This window comes from Haliotis asinina, chromosome 13 (genome assembly GCF_037392515.1).
Source record: "Haliotis asinina isolate JCU_RB_2024 chromosome 13, JCU_Hal_asi_v2, whole genome shotgun sequence".
NCBI classification, from domain to species: Eukaryota; Metazoa; Mollusca; class Gastropoda; order Lepetellida; family Haliotidae; genus Haliotis; species Haliotis asinina.
In genome coordinates, this window is record NC_090292.1 from 38721780 (window position 1) to 38737721 (window position 15942).

The window sequence follows — 15942 nt, forward strand, 5'->3', positions numbered from 1 at the left end:
AAGTACATCAACACTCACAGTCCTGGTCAAAGTATATCAACACTCACAGTCCTGGTCTAAGCACGTCAACACTCACAGTCCTTGTCTAAGCATGTCAACACTCACAGTCCTGGTCTAAGCATATCAACACTCACAGTCCTGGTCTAAGCACGTCAACACTCACAGTCCTGGTCAAAGTACATCAACACTCACAGTCCTGGTCAAAGTATATCAACACTCACAGTCCTGGTCTAAGCATGTCAACACTCACAGTCCTGGTCTAAGCATATCAACACTCACAGTCCTGGTCTAAGCATGTCAACACTCACAGTCCTGGTCTAAGCACGTCAACACTCACAGTCCTGGTCTAAGCATGTCAACACTCACAGTCCTGGTCTAAGCATATCAACACTCACAGTCCTGGTCTAAGCATATCAACACTCACAGTCCTGGTCTAAGCATGTCAACACTCCTGGTCAAAGTATCGCAAAGTTTTCGGACAGTCATTGTTGATCGATTATCACTCTAACAACAGTAAAACTTGTCACTGAATTATCAGAAGTAACTGTTTCTTGATAAGCAGCCACTCTCCGAGAAGCTACAGTATCTGTGTGACACAGCCCGACTCATTAAAGACTGCACTCCTTCAGAAAGCACGAGACATCTGAGAATCCGCCTAACAGACGCTTTTGTGATGCGGCCATAAAATGTTGGATGTGGTGGACTGTTCGTTTTGCAGCAACGATACAAGCAGAAACAAAGGCTGACTTGAACACTATGAATACATTTACTGAAAGGCAAACTGGAGATTGTGCAGACGTCCAATGGCTTTTTGTTGATGACCTCGTTGAACTTTCTCCTTTTCACAAACAAAAGCATTTCAATTTTCTAAACTCATACATGCATACACACACATGCACACACACACACGCACACACATACACACACATACATACGAGGCTGTAGGAGGTGATGACAACTGACGTGCATCGATTACGAGGGGGCAGTCAAGGATGGCGTAGTGTCGCCAATACATTGTGACATAATGTAAAAAGTGTACATCGTTTGATAAAGTACTGTCGGTGCCTTTGATTTTTCCCCGAAGCATCTTAGAAAGTCTCAGTACACAACGTCATGTGCGCATTATGCTTCAGTTCAGCGTGACCTGACAACTATGAAAACCTGTAGGGTTACTTCGGTGTATATTATATTTCTGATTGGTTGAGCGCTCTTCTACCATTTTCAATGTACCCCAATTAAAAGCGAGGAACATTTCCTATGTACTTTGCTGGGAATGCCGAACTCATTTAGTACTCCATGGTAGTAATACTTTATCTCGAATAACATAGAATCACGTATGATGAGCAGAAAGTACTGATGTTTTGCGAATGCAAAGCGATGGAAGCGAGATAACTCTAAATCTGTTTTTCTTGTTTGCAAAATCCATCGATGGCTAACGAAACATTTGTACCCGTGCTTCAAACACTTCAGAATTAACATTGAAAAACAAATACGTTGTTCAGTGGTCCCTCGGACCCCATGGGTTTATGTACACTGCACCTTCAATGCGTGTCCACATTCCCTGAGCCAACAGAAACAACGTACCAACAGTTCAGCATTACAGCGGGTAACACAGAAAAAGTCCTCGCTTTTAAAAGCAGGTTACATTGATTGCCTGAGCAACATTTATATGTGAGGCAGGATCAATATATAGATGCAAGTGTGGAAATGTCGATGGTTTTGTTGCTACACTTATCTCGTCCACCTTCCCAAATACTAGTACCACATCAAGGAAGTATTTCGTTGAGGGGTATATATGATCTACTTCCAGGTTCGACATGCTACAATAATAGGTCACACATTCAAACATTCACCATATAGAGAAACATTTTCTATGTTACCATCTGGAAATACTGAAGTGGGGTACTTCGTGTTTAGTAGTGTTTGGGGTATTGCCTATTTTCGGTATTCCTTATAATGATCCAATACCCGTGGTTGAAACAGTTCAAAATTTACATTGAGTTGTTCGGCTTGGGCTTGGGGATCACAAACTAACATAGATGGTACATGAAACCATGTAGCCCCCTTGACCTGTGAACAAACAACTTCTAATGTTAGTGAGGTACCTGTCATGGAGGTATGAGCTGTACACCAGATCGTATATTACATACCCCTACAGACACTTGACCGGGACACAATGTCCACACTTCAAAATGCTCACTTGAATCCAGCAAATCTGAGGTGCTTCTTATCTTTGCTTGTATCTCGACAAAGGCCAGAGGTCATATATCAAATATGTGACACAGTTGTCAGTAACGACAAACGGTTGCCAATCTGCAGTGTGTAGTTGTGGTCAGGGTAACTGACAGACTCTTGTGGTAGTCGCTGTGTGTCTCTATGTCCGAGAGAGCAAACACTTGCTGAAACACTGGAAACACGGGAAATCCCCTATACATATGCATGTCTACTGTGGAGGTACAATGAGGCAGTGTATAGCCCAGTCTTCAGTCTTCAATATGTCATAACGCTGGACACGGACGGTCGATTTTCTTTATTCATCCGTTTTATTAGAAACATTTAAACTCAATCCTAAATCCCCCCGACCTCGTAAATAATTGAATGGGTGGTACACAGTTGGCTTACGTTTGTTGCGCCTCATGTCGTACTCGATTTCGGGTCTCCTTCGTTTGACTGTACGTTTATTAGTACATATACCTTATGGAGCGGTGGGATAGCCTAGTGGTTAAAGTGTTCGCCCGCCACGCCGGATTCGATCCCCAGTTCCTCCATTTCTGGAGTCCCGTGTTGTGATATTGCTGAGATATTTTCTAAAGGTGGTCCAAACCCAACTCACTCACAAACTTACACTTTTGACCGATATGTGTATATACTACACTTATCACACTAAACACTCTGAAGATACTAGTATAAACTACGACCAAAAGCGCACAAAGGATAATATTATACCAGCCTCACAATCTTTAATTTAACACGTTGTTTACGCAATTTCACCTGAATAAAATTTCGCCGTCGTGTCAACATCCCGATGAGTCTGTGCTTGGACACCCTCAGCCATTCAGGGAAGCATAAATACTATCTTCGTAAGCGACGTGTGACGTTCCCAGCACCACCCCAGCCACCAACGTTGACATCAGCAGCAGAGAAGACACATCAAGGCAAGTTCACCTTCAGTCAGCGTTCGAAATAATCGTTGGCCCTTAGGCCCAGCGCTGGTTGTTATTTAATCGGCTATCAGTTTCAAATATGTGCAGACCTTTATGGCCTTCCGTGCATTATCTGTCAGTTATGTTTCAACTGGAATGTTTGCCCTCGTTTCCTTTATCAACGTTCGGGAATCATTCAAGAGTCATCATGTTTCGTTTCTGTGTTTCAGAGACTTCGCCTGAGTGTGTAGGAACACCGTGAAACTGAGTTCTGTGTAGTCCATTTTGGTTTTACTGGTTTAACTTTAACAAAATGGGCCTGCAGAAATCATTCAGGGCCTGTAGATTTTAAAGCCTGCAGGTAGCAGCAGGCCTTGATGGCCAGCTGGTAAAGTAGAGTATTGAAAACACTGCCTGCAATCACTGTTGCACATTCCGTGGAACCTAACATTGTGGCTTTGTCGCCCTTACAAAAACAAGCAAAAAGTGACAAAATTAAGCAAAGTGTGACAAGAGACATTGTCCCTTATAGGATTCCGTAGTTGAGTGTGCGACAACGTTCACCACGCGACAGTCTCGCCTACAACACAGTGACGTTATATCTCATATGTTTTCAATAAGATACGGGTCAATAACTGCATTTTTTCACACCTCAGGAGGTTATTGAGGTAATCTGAGGTCATGCAATATTCAACGAGGTGTCTGCTTTGTCCAGACTTCGTCAACAGTAAAGCCAAACTTAACAATGTGAATGTATGTGAATATTGCTGGGGTCTGCCAACGTCAGATTAAACAATAACACCATGTCGACATGCGTCACCCTCAGTGTTTGTATTAACTATACGAAAGTCGCATTCAACAAACTGAGATCCCCGTATCAAATTACCAAGGTCTGTGTATACAGTTTCACCGTTACTTACACGCCGGTATATGACCGCAACATAAAATAATATACACTGGGAATAACTTCAGTAATTCTACATCCCTTACCCACTGGAGTAATTAAAAATGACAATCGGCTCCAAAGAACGAACACAGATTCGTGTCCATAGGTAATCAAGCTGGGTAAATCTAAATTGACAACTAGCCTGCAAGAACGAACACGTTTGTCCGCAAAGGCCTCTCGCCGGTGTTACCTATCGCTCAGTGATTTCTAGCGGTCCGAGAGTAAACAAGCGTTGAATTTACTTGCTTAGTAGATATAACGGCTGAAGACACACCTGTCTTCCGGGATAACGGTGCAGAAATAAGTCGAGCCTACAGCACTGCTTATTGGTCTGCAGACTCAAGATTTGCAGGTGAGTGTTTTCACTATAGTTAATGATCAAAGACGATATAATTTCTCAGTTTTCAAACATCGGTGATGTTTAAAAAGCTGCTCTATCTACAAGTGATAGAAAACGATAGTGAAAGAGGTGTACATACACACACGTGATGAAGTCATTTTTCTTAAATACCCAGAATAGTATGCGACTGAACATAGATCATAGCACTTGTAGCGGTATCTCTAAAGTTATACAGACTAAGTGTTGTGTTCAGGCGATCAATATCTACAACAACGACAGTAGGTGTATGTTGTACAACTTTGTGAATTAACAATGACTTATGTTTTGTGAGACCCTTGTGTACGTTTAAGACATTGATCGCTCCAACCGCCATGCGTCCACCTGGCATGGCTGTACGCCGCCCTCATTAACAATGTCAATTACAAGAAACGCAGGTGTAGGATTTCACAGTACTTGCCCAATAGCCATGTCATACGGTTTAATAGCTTCACATAACTATAGCCACATACTTCCAGCCTGCTTGCCGATAATAATATCATACGACTGGGTTCAGACGAGCACGCGATGGAGTGCCTTGAATGCAAGTCGTTGAGACATGAATGGAGGACAACGTATATAGTTGCTTTTAGCCTGAAAATAGAGTGTTGATTTCCTTGGGAGTGTATGTGATACGTGACATGATGCAGTGGTTAACTGACCTGTGAGGACATTCCGATCATCACAGATGTGTCAGCTCGAACAGTATCTGATATCGCAAAGAGCTGATAATGACAGAGACAGAAGGAAGCCATTGTGCATTTTGTAGCCACGACAGCATGTAGTTAAATATATCATATGCCAAGATCTATGTGCACTTCAAGCAACGGTTCATGACAAAATGTCAACCTTCAAGTGCGTAAGTTAAATCTTATCGCTGTACTAAACTATTCATCTACATGTAGTATTAGGTGGGAGTTTTTAATAAAAACGTATTTGTTTATTTTAGCCATGTAGAAACGTGTGTGTAAACATATCATATATAGATTTTTAAGAACCTTAGTGAGTGTCATATACCTCGCCTGGACACCCCCGCGACACCCCCCCCCCCCTCCACCCCACCCCCCAGGCGGAGTCCCATGGCGGGATTGGGAGGGGTTTGGGAGGGGGGTCAGAACACTAGTAGGGTTGCATTCAGCGAGTGTGTGTGCAAACTGTCGATAATCACTGTTAGGTGTACACCTATCAGAGATATCGCTATCTTAGCAATCACGCTGATAGTTGCACATACACTACAGCCATCAGGGTAGGCTAGCGCTTAGTCTCACAACATATACATTTTCACAGCAACAAACAAACCCATTTTAAAATGAAAAGGGGCACCGAGGAGACCAGAAGTTCACATTCTGAGGAAATCTAGGGCAATGTTGTTCTTTGAGTCTGAAACAGATTACCATCAGGGATGCGGGTCGTTTTACTGTGTCTGCAGGTGTACTCCACAACAGATCGGCGTTTTCTTCACCTAGTTTTTCAATGTGTTTTAATACAAAAAGTAACTACTGGTTTCCGTCAGTCCGTGTTCACGTGCACGTCTCGTACTGGGCTCGACGCCACAGATGACTTCCTCGTTTCAAGAGAATCGCCTCCTATGAATCTGTCGGTGTTTATTCATATTCCATATGTGTCCGCCTGGTATGCACATCCAGTACACCAACAGTGATCACTTCCACCTGTGTCTAGTTACATTCTGCCGCTCATGCCGTCGGCTTAAATATTTATGCTATACCGTTTATGCTAATAACACAGTAATTATCGCCTTATGGAAGGTGCGTGCTTGTGTTCCCGTCCTGACCGCGTGTTGGTGTGAAGACAGAGCGGTTTTCACTACTAGCAATGACGTACTACTGGACGTTGATATTTCCCCCATAGACACCAACTACACATTCTCCACTTAGTTACACCAGACTTCTTTTCAAACTTTTCACAACACTTGTCAGTCTCAACGCGTGGTGTTGTTACAAATAAACATGCTGACAAATTGGGTTGGAGAAAATCCTTAAAAAATATGTACAATGTCATTCATATGTTTTCTAGCTAACGTTGTAGATATCTAATGTGCCTGGTTACAAAGAAACTACGTTTGGTGCTTGTGCTGCAGTATACAGATGAGACGTAGGAAAACAGAATACAGATGTGATCTTCTTTGTTACTGAACACAAATGCGATGTTTTTGGTTACAGAATACAAATGGGATCTTTGTTACTGCACACACGATGTGTGTTTTTATGCGATGTTTGTTTTTACTGCACTCAGGTGTGATGTTCTCAGTACACAGATGTGATGTTTTTGGTTGCAGTAGGCAAGTGTCATGGTTTTGTTTACTGTAGACAGGTGCGATGATTTGGGTTACAGTACACAAATGGGATCTCTGTCACAGTATACAAAGGTGCAATATTTGTATTACAGTACACGGGTGTGATGCTCTTTGTTACAATGCACAGGTGTCACGCTCTTGCTTGCAGTACACTGGTGTGATGTTCTTTGTTACAATATACGCAGGTGCAATGTTCTTACTTACAGTAAACACGGGTACTTGGTTGCAGTACACAGATATGCAATATTTTTGTTACAGTATACAGGTGTGGTGATACTGGTTACAGTACATGGGTGTGACATTCTTTGTTACAGTATACAAAGGTGTAATGTAAAGCTTATAGTAAACACAGGTGTGATGTTCTTGGTTACAGTATACCAGTGGAATGAGCATGCTTACAGTCACTCGAGGTAAGGGCTTGTCTGCAGTAGACACGCCTGCCATATACGAGGGGTAATATTGTAATGCATTGATGTAAACCTGCTCACGAAGAAAATCAGGTATGTTGCTTACGAGAACGGGTAACTGGCGTTTAGTATCAGATCTAAAATGCAGACGTTTTTTCGGATTGTGTGAAGAACACCGATATATCGTAATACCATGTACGGGCCAGAGAGCCTACCTTCACCTTTGTACTGACTTGCGATTATGACCAGAGCGTCATATCTAACACAGATAGATTTACGGGGCAGTGTAACATTGTGAGCCTTCCGCCCATAACCAGTATAGGATGTATGTCTGTGTAGAGATATGAAGACCAACCAAACCAACCCCACTGAGAGATGTAAAAAAACAAGGCGTGGGCATAGTTTTCATTGTGCACCTGAAGAGCCAGTAAAGAAATATCTAGACACTTCATTTCTGTATTCACTGCTTATACACCTGCAGAATCATATGTGCGTGCGTGCGTGCGTGCGTGCGTGCGCGTATGCATGTGTGAGGGAATGACCATCATGGTGACTGCCGACCACTATCAATCTGTACCTCTCTTCACGTCATCACCATGCCACATGGAGGATTCACTGTCTCTGTCTCCTTGTCCTTTCCCCTCACAGTGGATAAATCGACTGCAATGTACATGAACACCGTTCAGAGCTGCACAACATCGACATCTCCAGTCGGTCAATGACGTTGTCTGCCACGTGGCAAGAGCGGTGTAACATCACACCCCAGGTATCGAATACTGCCATAGTTCAAGGAAACCCAATTACAACCGCTTTGTAAAGTATCACATTTCCAGTTCATTCTCGTGTTTAGTCTAGAAACGAATTGATTAACCGGTACCCGCCCATGATATATGACGTCCTATGTGTAACCCCGCAATGTGTCCGTAAATCTATATAGCAGCTAACAAGTATTTGAGTAATACATAGTCTGGATTCCTGCATGAGTAACGGTATCATGTTACTTTGTGTTATCAAACACTAGCAGCTAACGGGATTTCTTACTGGCACACACGGTGGAGAAAGTGTTTATCTACAATATATCGCCCACTATTGAAATATGTTTACCATGGATAGGTTTAATACATTCACAATGTGATCGTGCTGACCACGAGGCGTGTGAAGGGCTTGTGGAGTTCATCTAGGGATCTGAAAGGACAATCCATGTATTTACTGTAGGAACATAGGGGGAGTCGGTGTGTCGTTAAACAACGGATAGGCGCTGTCCTCAGCTCACCTGATACTGGAACCACCAAACTATGTTGTCGTGGTAGCGTCATGCATACTTGATTCACCTGATACTGGTACCACCAAACTATGTTGTCGTGATAGCGTCATGCATACTTGATTCACCTGATACTGGTGCCACCAAACTATGTTGTCGTGATAGCGTCATGCATACTTGATTCACCTGATACTGGTGCCACCAAACTATGTTGTCGTGATAAGTGTCATGCATACTTGATTCACCTGATACTGGTGCCACCAAACTATGTTGTCGTGATAGCGTCATGCATACTTGATTCACCTGATACTGGTACCACCAAACTATGTTGTCGTGGTAGCGTCATGCATACTTGATTCACCTGATACTGGTACCACCAAACTATGTTGTCGTGGTAGCGTCATGCATACTTGATTCACCTGATACTGGTACCACCAAACTATGTTGTCGTGATAGCGTCATGCATACTTGATTCACCTGATACTGGTGCCACCAAACTATGTTGTCGTGGTAGCGTCATGCATACTTGATTCACCTGATACTGGTACCACCAAACTATGTTGTCGTGATAGCGTCATGCATACTTGATTCACCTGATACTGGTACCACCAAACTATGTTGTCGTGATAAGTGCCATGCATACTTGATTCACCTGATACTGGTATCACCAAACTATGTTGTCGTGATAGCGTCATGCATACTTGATTCACTTGATACTGGTACCACCAAACTATGTTGTCGTGATAGTGTCATGCATACTTGATTCACCTGATACTGGTACCACCAAACCATGTTGTCGTGATAAGTGCCATGCATACTTGATTCACCTGATACTGGTACCACCAAACTATGTTGTCGTGATAGTGTCATCCATGCTTGACTCACCTGATACTGGTACCACCAAACTATGTTGTCGTGATAAGTGCCATGCATACTTGATTCACTTGATACTGGTACCACCAAACTATGTTGTCGTGATAGCGTCATGCATACTTGATTCACCTGATACTGGTACCACCAAACTATGTTGTCGTGGTAGCGTCATGCATACTTGATTCACCTGATACTGGTACCACCAAACTATGTTGTCGTGGTAGCGTCATGCATACTTGATTCACCTGATACTGGTACCACCAAACTATGTTGTCGTGGTAGCGTCATGCATACTTGATTCACCTGATACTGGTACCACCAAACTATGTTGTCATGATAAGTGCCATGCATACTTGATTCACTTGATACTGGTACCACCAAACTATGTTGTCGTGATAGCGTCATGCATACTTGATTCACCTGATACTGGTACCACCAAACTATGTTGTCGTGGTAGCGTCATGCATACTTGATTCACCTGATACTGGTACCACCAAACTATGTTGTCGTGATAGCGTCATGCATACTTGATTCACCTGATACTGGTACCACCAAACTATGTTGTCGTGATAAGTGCCATGCATACTTGATTCACCTGATACTGGTACCACCAAACTATGTTGTCGTGATAGCGTCATGCATACTTGATTCACCTGATACTGGTACCACCAAACTATGTTGTCGTGATAGTGTCATGCATACTTGATTCACCTGATACTGGTACCACCAAACTATGTTGTCGTGATAAGTGCCATGCATACTTGATTCACCTGATACTGGTACCACCAAACTATGTTGTCGTGATAGTGTCATGCATACTTGACTCACCTGATACTGGTACCACCAAACTATGTTGTCGTGATAAGTGCCATGCATACTTGATTCACCTGATACTGGTACCACCAAACTATGTTGTCGTGATAGCGTCATGCATACTTGATTCACCTGATACTGGTACCACCAAACTATGTTGTCGTGATAGCGTCATGCATACTTGATTCACCTGATACTGGTACCACCAAACTATGTTGTCGTTGTAGCGTCATGCATACTTGATTCACCTGATACTGGTACCACCAAACTATGTTGTCGTGATAGCGTCATGCATACTTGATTCACCTGATACTGGTACCACCAAACTATGTTGTCGTGATAAGTGCCATGCATACTTGATTCACCTGATACTGGTACCACCAAACTATGTTGTCGTGATAGCGTCATGCATACTTGATTCACCTGATACTGGTACCACCAAACTATGTTGTCGTGATAGTGTCATGCATACTTGATTCACCTGATACTGGTACCACCAAACTATGTTGTCGTGATAAGTGCCATGCATACTTGATTCACCTGATACTGGTACCACCAAACTATGTTGTCGTGATAGTGTCATGCATACTTGACTCACCTGATACTGGTACCACCAAACTATGTTGTCGTGATAAGTGCCATGCATACTTGATTCACCTGATACTGGTACCACCAAACTATGTTGTCGTGATAGCGTCATGCATACTTGATTCACCTGATACTGGTGCCACCAAACTATGTTGTCGTGATAGCGTCATGCATACTTGATTCACCTGATACTGGTACCACCAAACTATGTTGTCGTGGTAGCGTCATGCATACTTGATTCACCTGATACTGGTACCACCAAACTATGTTGTCGTGATAGCGTCATGCATACTTGATTCACCTGATACTGGTACCACCAAACTATGTTGTCGTGATAAGTGCCATGCATACTTGATTCACCTGATACTGGTACCACCAAACTATGTTGTCGTGATAGCGTCATGCATACTTGATTCACCTGATACTGGTACCACCAAACTATGTTGTCGTGATAGTGTCATGCATACTTGATTCACCTGATACTGGTACCACCAAACTATGTTGTCGTGATAAGTGCCATGCATACTTGATTCACCTGATACTGGTACCACCAAACTATGTTGTCGTGATAGTGTCATGCATACTTGATTCACCTGATACTGGTACCACCAAACTATGTTGTCGTGATAAGTGCCATGCATACTTGATTCACCTGATACTGGTACCACCAAACTATGTTGTCGTGATAGCGTCATGCATACTTGATTCACCTGATACTGGTACCACCAAACTATGTTGTCGTGATAGCGTCATGCATACTTGATTCACCTGATACTGGTACCACCAAACTATGTTGTCGTGGTAGCGTCATGCATACTTGATTCACCTGATACTGGTACCACCAAACTATGTTGTCGTGATAAGTGCCATGCATACTTGATTCACCTGATACTGGTACCACCAAAATATGTTGTCGTGATAGCATCATGCATACTTGATTCACCTGATACTGGTACCACCAAACTATGTTGTCGTGATAGTGTCATGCATACTTGATACACCTGATACTGGTACCACCAAACTATGTTGTCGTGATAAGTGCCATGCATACTTGATTCACCTGATACTGGCACCACCAAACTATGTTGTCGTGATAGCGTCATGCATACTTGATTCACCTGATACTGGTACCACCAAACTATGTTGTCGTGATAAGTGCCATGCATACTTGATTCACCTGATACTGGTACCACCAAACTATGTTGTCGTGATAGTGTCATGCATACTTGACTCACCTGATACTGGTACCACCAAACTATGTTGTCGTGATAAGTGCCATGCATACTTGATTCACCTGATACTGGTACCACCAAACTATGTTGTCGTGATAAGTGCCATGCATACTTGATTCACCTGATACTGGTACCACCAAACTATGTTGTCGTGATAGCGTCATGCATACTTGATTCACCTGATACTGGTACCACCAAACTATGTTGTCGTGGTAGCGTCATGCATACTTGATTCACCTGATACTGGTACCACCAAACTATGTTGTCGTGATAGCGTCATGCATACTTGATTCACCTGATACTGGTACCACCAAACTATGTTGTCGTGATAAGTGCCATGCATACTTGATTCACCTGATACTAGTACCACCAAACTATGTTGTCGTGATAGCGTCATGCATACTTGATTCACCTGATACTGGTACCACCAAACTATGTTGTCGTGATAGTGTCATGCATACTTGATTCACCTGATACTGGTACCACCAAACTATGTTGTCGTGATAAGTGCCATGCATACTTGATTCACCTGATACTGGTACCACCAAACTATGTTGTCGTGATAGTGTCATGCATACTTGATTCACCTGATACTGGTACCACCAAACTATGTTGTCGTGATAAGTGCCATGCATACTTGATTCACCTGATACTGGTACCACCAAACTATGTTGTCGTGATAGCGTCATGCATACTTGATTCACCTGATACTGGTACCACCAAACTATGTTGTCGTGATAGCGTCATGCATACTTGATTCACCTGATACTGGTACCACCAAACTATGTTGTCGTGGTAGCGTCATGCATACTTGATTCACCTGATACTGGTACCACCAAACTATGTTGTCGTGATAAGTGCCATGCATACTTGATTCACCTGATACTGGTACCACCAAACTATGTTGTCGTGATAGCGTCATGCATACTTGATTCACCTGATACTGGTACCACCAAACTATGTTGTCGTGATAGCGTCATGCATACTTGATTCACCTGATACTGGTGCCACCAAACTATGTTGTCGTGATAGCGTCATGCATACTTGATTCACCTGATACTGGTGCCACCAAACTATGTTGTCGTGATAAGTGCCATGCATGCTTGATTCACCTGATACTGGTGCCACCAAACTATGTTGTCGTGATAGGTGCCATGCATACTTGATTCACCTGATACTGGTACCACCAAACTATGTTGTCGTGATAGGTGCCATGCATACTTGATTCACCTGATACTGGTACCACCAAACTATGTTGTCGTGAAAAGTGCCATGCATGCTTGATTCACCCGATACTGGTACCACCAAACTATGTTGTCGTGATAAGTGCCATGCATACTTGATTCACCTGATACTGGAACCACCAAACTATGTTGTCGTGATAAGTGCCATGCATACTTGATTCACCTGATACTGGTACCACCAAACTATGTTGTCGTGATAGCGTCATGCATACTTGATTCACCTGATACTGGTACCACCAAACTATGTTGTCGTGATAAGTGCCATGCATACTTGATTCACCTGATACTGGTGCCACCAAACTATGTTGTCGTGGTAGTGTCATGCATACTTGATTCACCTGATACTGGTACCACCAAACTATGTTGTCGTGATAAGTGTCATGCATACTTGATTCACCTGATACTGGAACCACCAAACTATGTTGTCGTGATAAGTGTCATGCATACTTGATTCACCTGATACTGGTTCCACCAAACTATGTTGTCGTGGTAGTGTCCTGCATACTTGATTCACCTGATACTGGTACCACCAAACTATGTTGTCGTGGTAGCGTCATGCATACTTGATTCACTTGATACTGGTACCACCAAACTATGTTGTCGTGATAAGTGTCATGCATACTTGATTCACCTGATACTGGTGCCACCAAACTATGTTGTCGTGGTAGCGTCATGCATACTTGATTCACCTGATACTGGTGCCACCAAACTATGTTGTCGTGATAAGTGTCATGCATACTTGATTCACCTGATACTGGTACCACCAAACTATGTTGTCGTGGTAGTGTCCTGCATACTTGATTCACCTGATACTGGAACCACCAAACTATGTTGTCGTGGTAGCGTCATGCATACTTGATTCACCTGATACTGGTACCACCAAACTATGTTGTCGTGATAAGTGTCATGCATACTTGATTCACCTGATACTGGTGCCACCAAACTATGTTGTCGTGGTAGCGTCATGCATACTTGATTCACCTGATACTGGTGCCACCAAACTATGTTGTCGTGGTAGTGTCATGCATACTTGATTCACCTGATACTGGTGCCACCAAACTATGTTGTCGTGATAAGTGTCATGCATACTTGATTCACCTGATACTGGTGCCACCAAACTATGTTGTCGTGGTAGTGTCATGCATACTTGATTCACCTGATACTGGTGCCACCAAACTATGTTGTCGTGGTAGTGTCATGCATACTTGATTCACCTGATACTGGTGCCACCAAACTATGTTGTCGTGATAGCGTCATGCATACTTGATTCACCTGATACTGGTGCCACCAAACTATGTTGTCGTGATAAGTGCCATGTATACTTGATTCATCTCGGGTGTCATATGATTCAGTACAAATGTACAACGAACATATAGGGATACATGTGAGTCTGATGCTACAGGGGATATATGTTTGTAGTGAACCAAACCACCCTGAGATGTAATATCTACATGGACGTAATGCTGGGGCATGCAGATTACAGGCGGTCAACATAAGAATATGTTTGTAGTTGTTATGTACTGGCTGGCAGGGGCACAGACAGCGTCCTTCTTATAGATAGTGGGACATCAATCGTCATGTTATCATGAGAGTCGTTTCTAGGAGTATTTCTTGTGGATTACTAAAGTGCAACAGAACAGAGGTATCTGTTGATTTAAAGTTAGCAAACAGTCAGTGTTACATATCTCAACACAGCAGGCAGTGTTACAGATATCTCCACAGCAATGACGCAATGTTATATGTCTTAACACAGCAATGACGAGGCGTTGATGATCTCAACACAACAATGAGACAGTGTTACAAATTACAACACAGCCATAAGGCAGTGTTACAGATCTCACCACAGCAATGATGCAGGTGTTTGCGATGAACGCCCGTATACCAGTGTTGAAACCTTATACGTTTAAAACCTGGACCGTTACCGTTATTTGACACAAATACTACAAAGTGTGAAATACCCACGAACCTCGATCAGCGATTGTATTTACACGAAAGCATACCAGTTTGTGTAAATATACATGTTAATACACTTGTCAAGTACCGGTATATCTATAGTCTGGCAGAAAATATTTCAGAATGGTATTTGGTAACTTTACTTTGAAACTATAAGTGCTATCCGTTTCCAATTTGGCATTAGGCTTTATAATTCTTCTACCATTGAGGATTTTAATTGTCATAATTTATCACTCGATAATAAGAAAGTTGTCTATAAGAGCTGTCACTATTTCAAGTCACAACAACACCTCACATGTCAAGGGTGTTGAGCAACTTACCGGAACAGCGACCCGGTCATGCAAATAGGCAGGCCATATGTGAAATCCTTACATTATGCTCGGCAGATCTTGTCACGTGACGTAAGGCACGTGCATTTCACGAAGTGCACACACATCTACACATAGAGAAATGTCCACAACCAATGTGGCGACTGACGCAAAAGACAATATTAGAAAAATCTATAATTATTTCAAACGAGAAAGTGAAAGGGGTCGTCCATTTGTAGCTCCTGAAAAGTATTTCAAACGGACCCAACATGCCTTGGATCTCTCAAAGGGCGTGTTGAGAGGAATTATTCATGCCTCGTCTACAGACATTCCAGGGACCATCTCAAAGATTGCTAGGAAATTAAAACTGGATAGTTTTGATCAAAGGCTTTTCAGAGACACAATTAGAAAACTAACACGTCAAAATGAGCATGTGTCGGTACGGCGATTGAAACAAATTCTTGTTCAAGACCACCACCTTGAT

General features: G+C 42.7%; 1 protein-coding gene across 2 annotated transcripts in view; it reads left to right on the plus strand.

The window, feature by feature from the left end:
- Positions 1-4222: 4222 nt before the first annotated feature.
- The window catches only part of LOC137259855 (uncharacterized), a 29765-nt gene continuing 18045 nt past the window's right edge, over positions 4223-15942 (plus strand). Inside the window, exon 1 of one of the 2 annotated variants that reach the window (XM_067797483.1) lies at positions 4223-4441. The gene's annotated coding sequence lies outside the window, so the exon portion shown is untranslated. Of the gene's footprint in view, positions 4442-4932; positions 5325-15942 lie in introns of those variants that run through there. The other variant, XM_067797485.1, reaches the window with a different exon arrangement.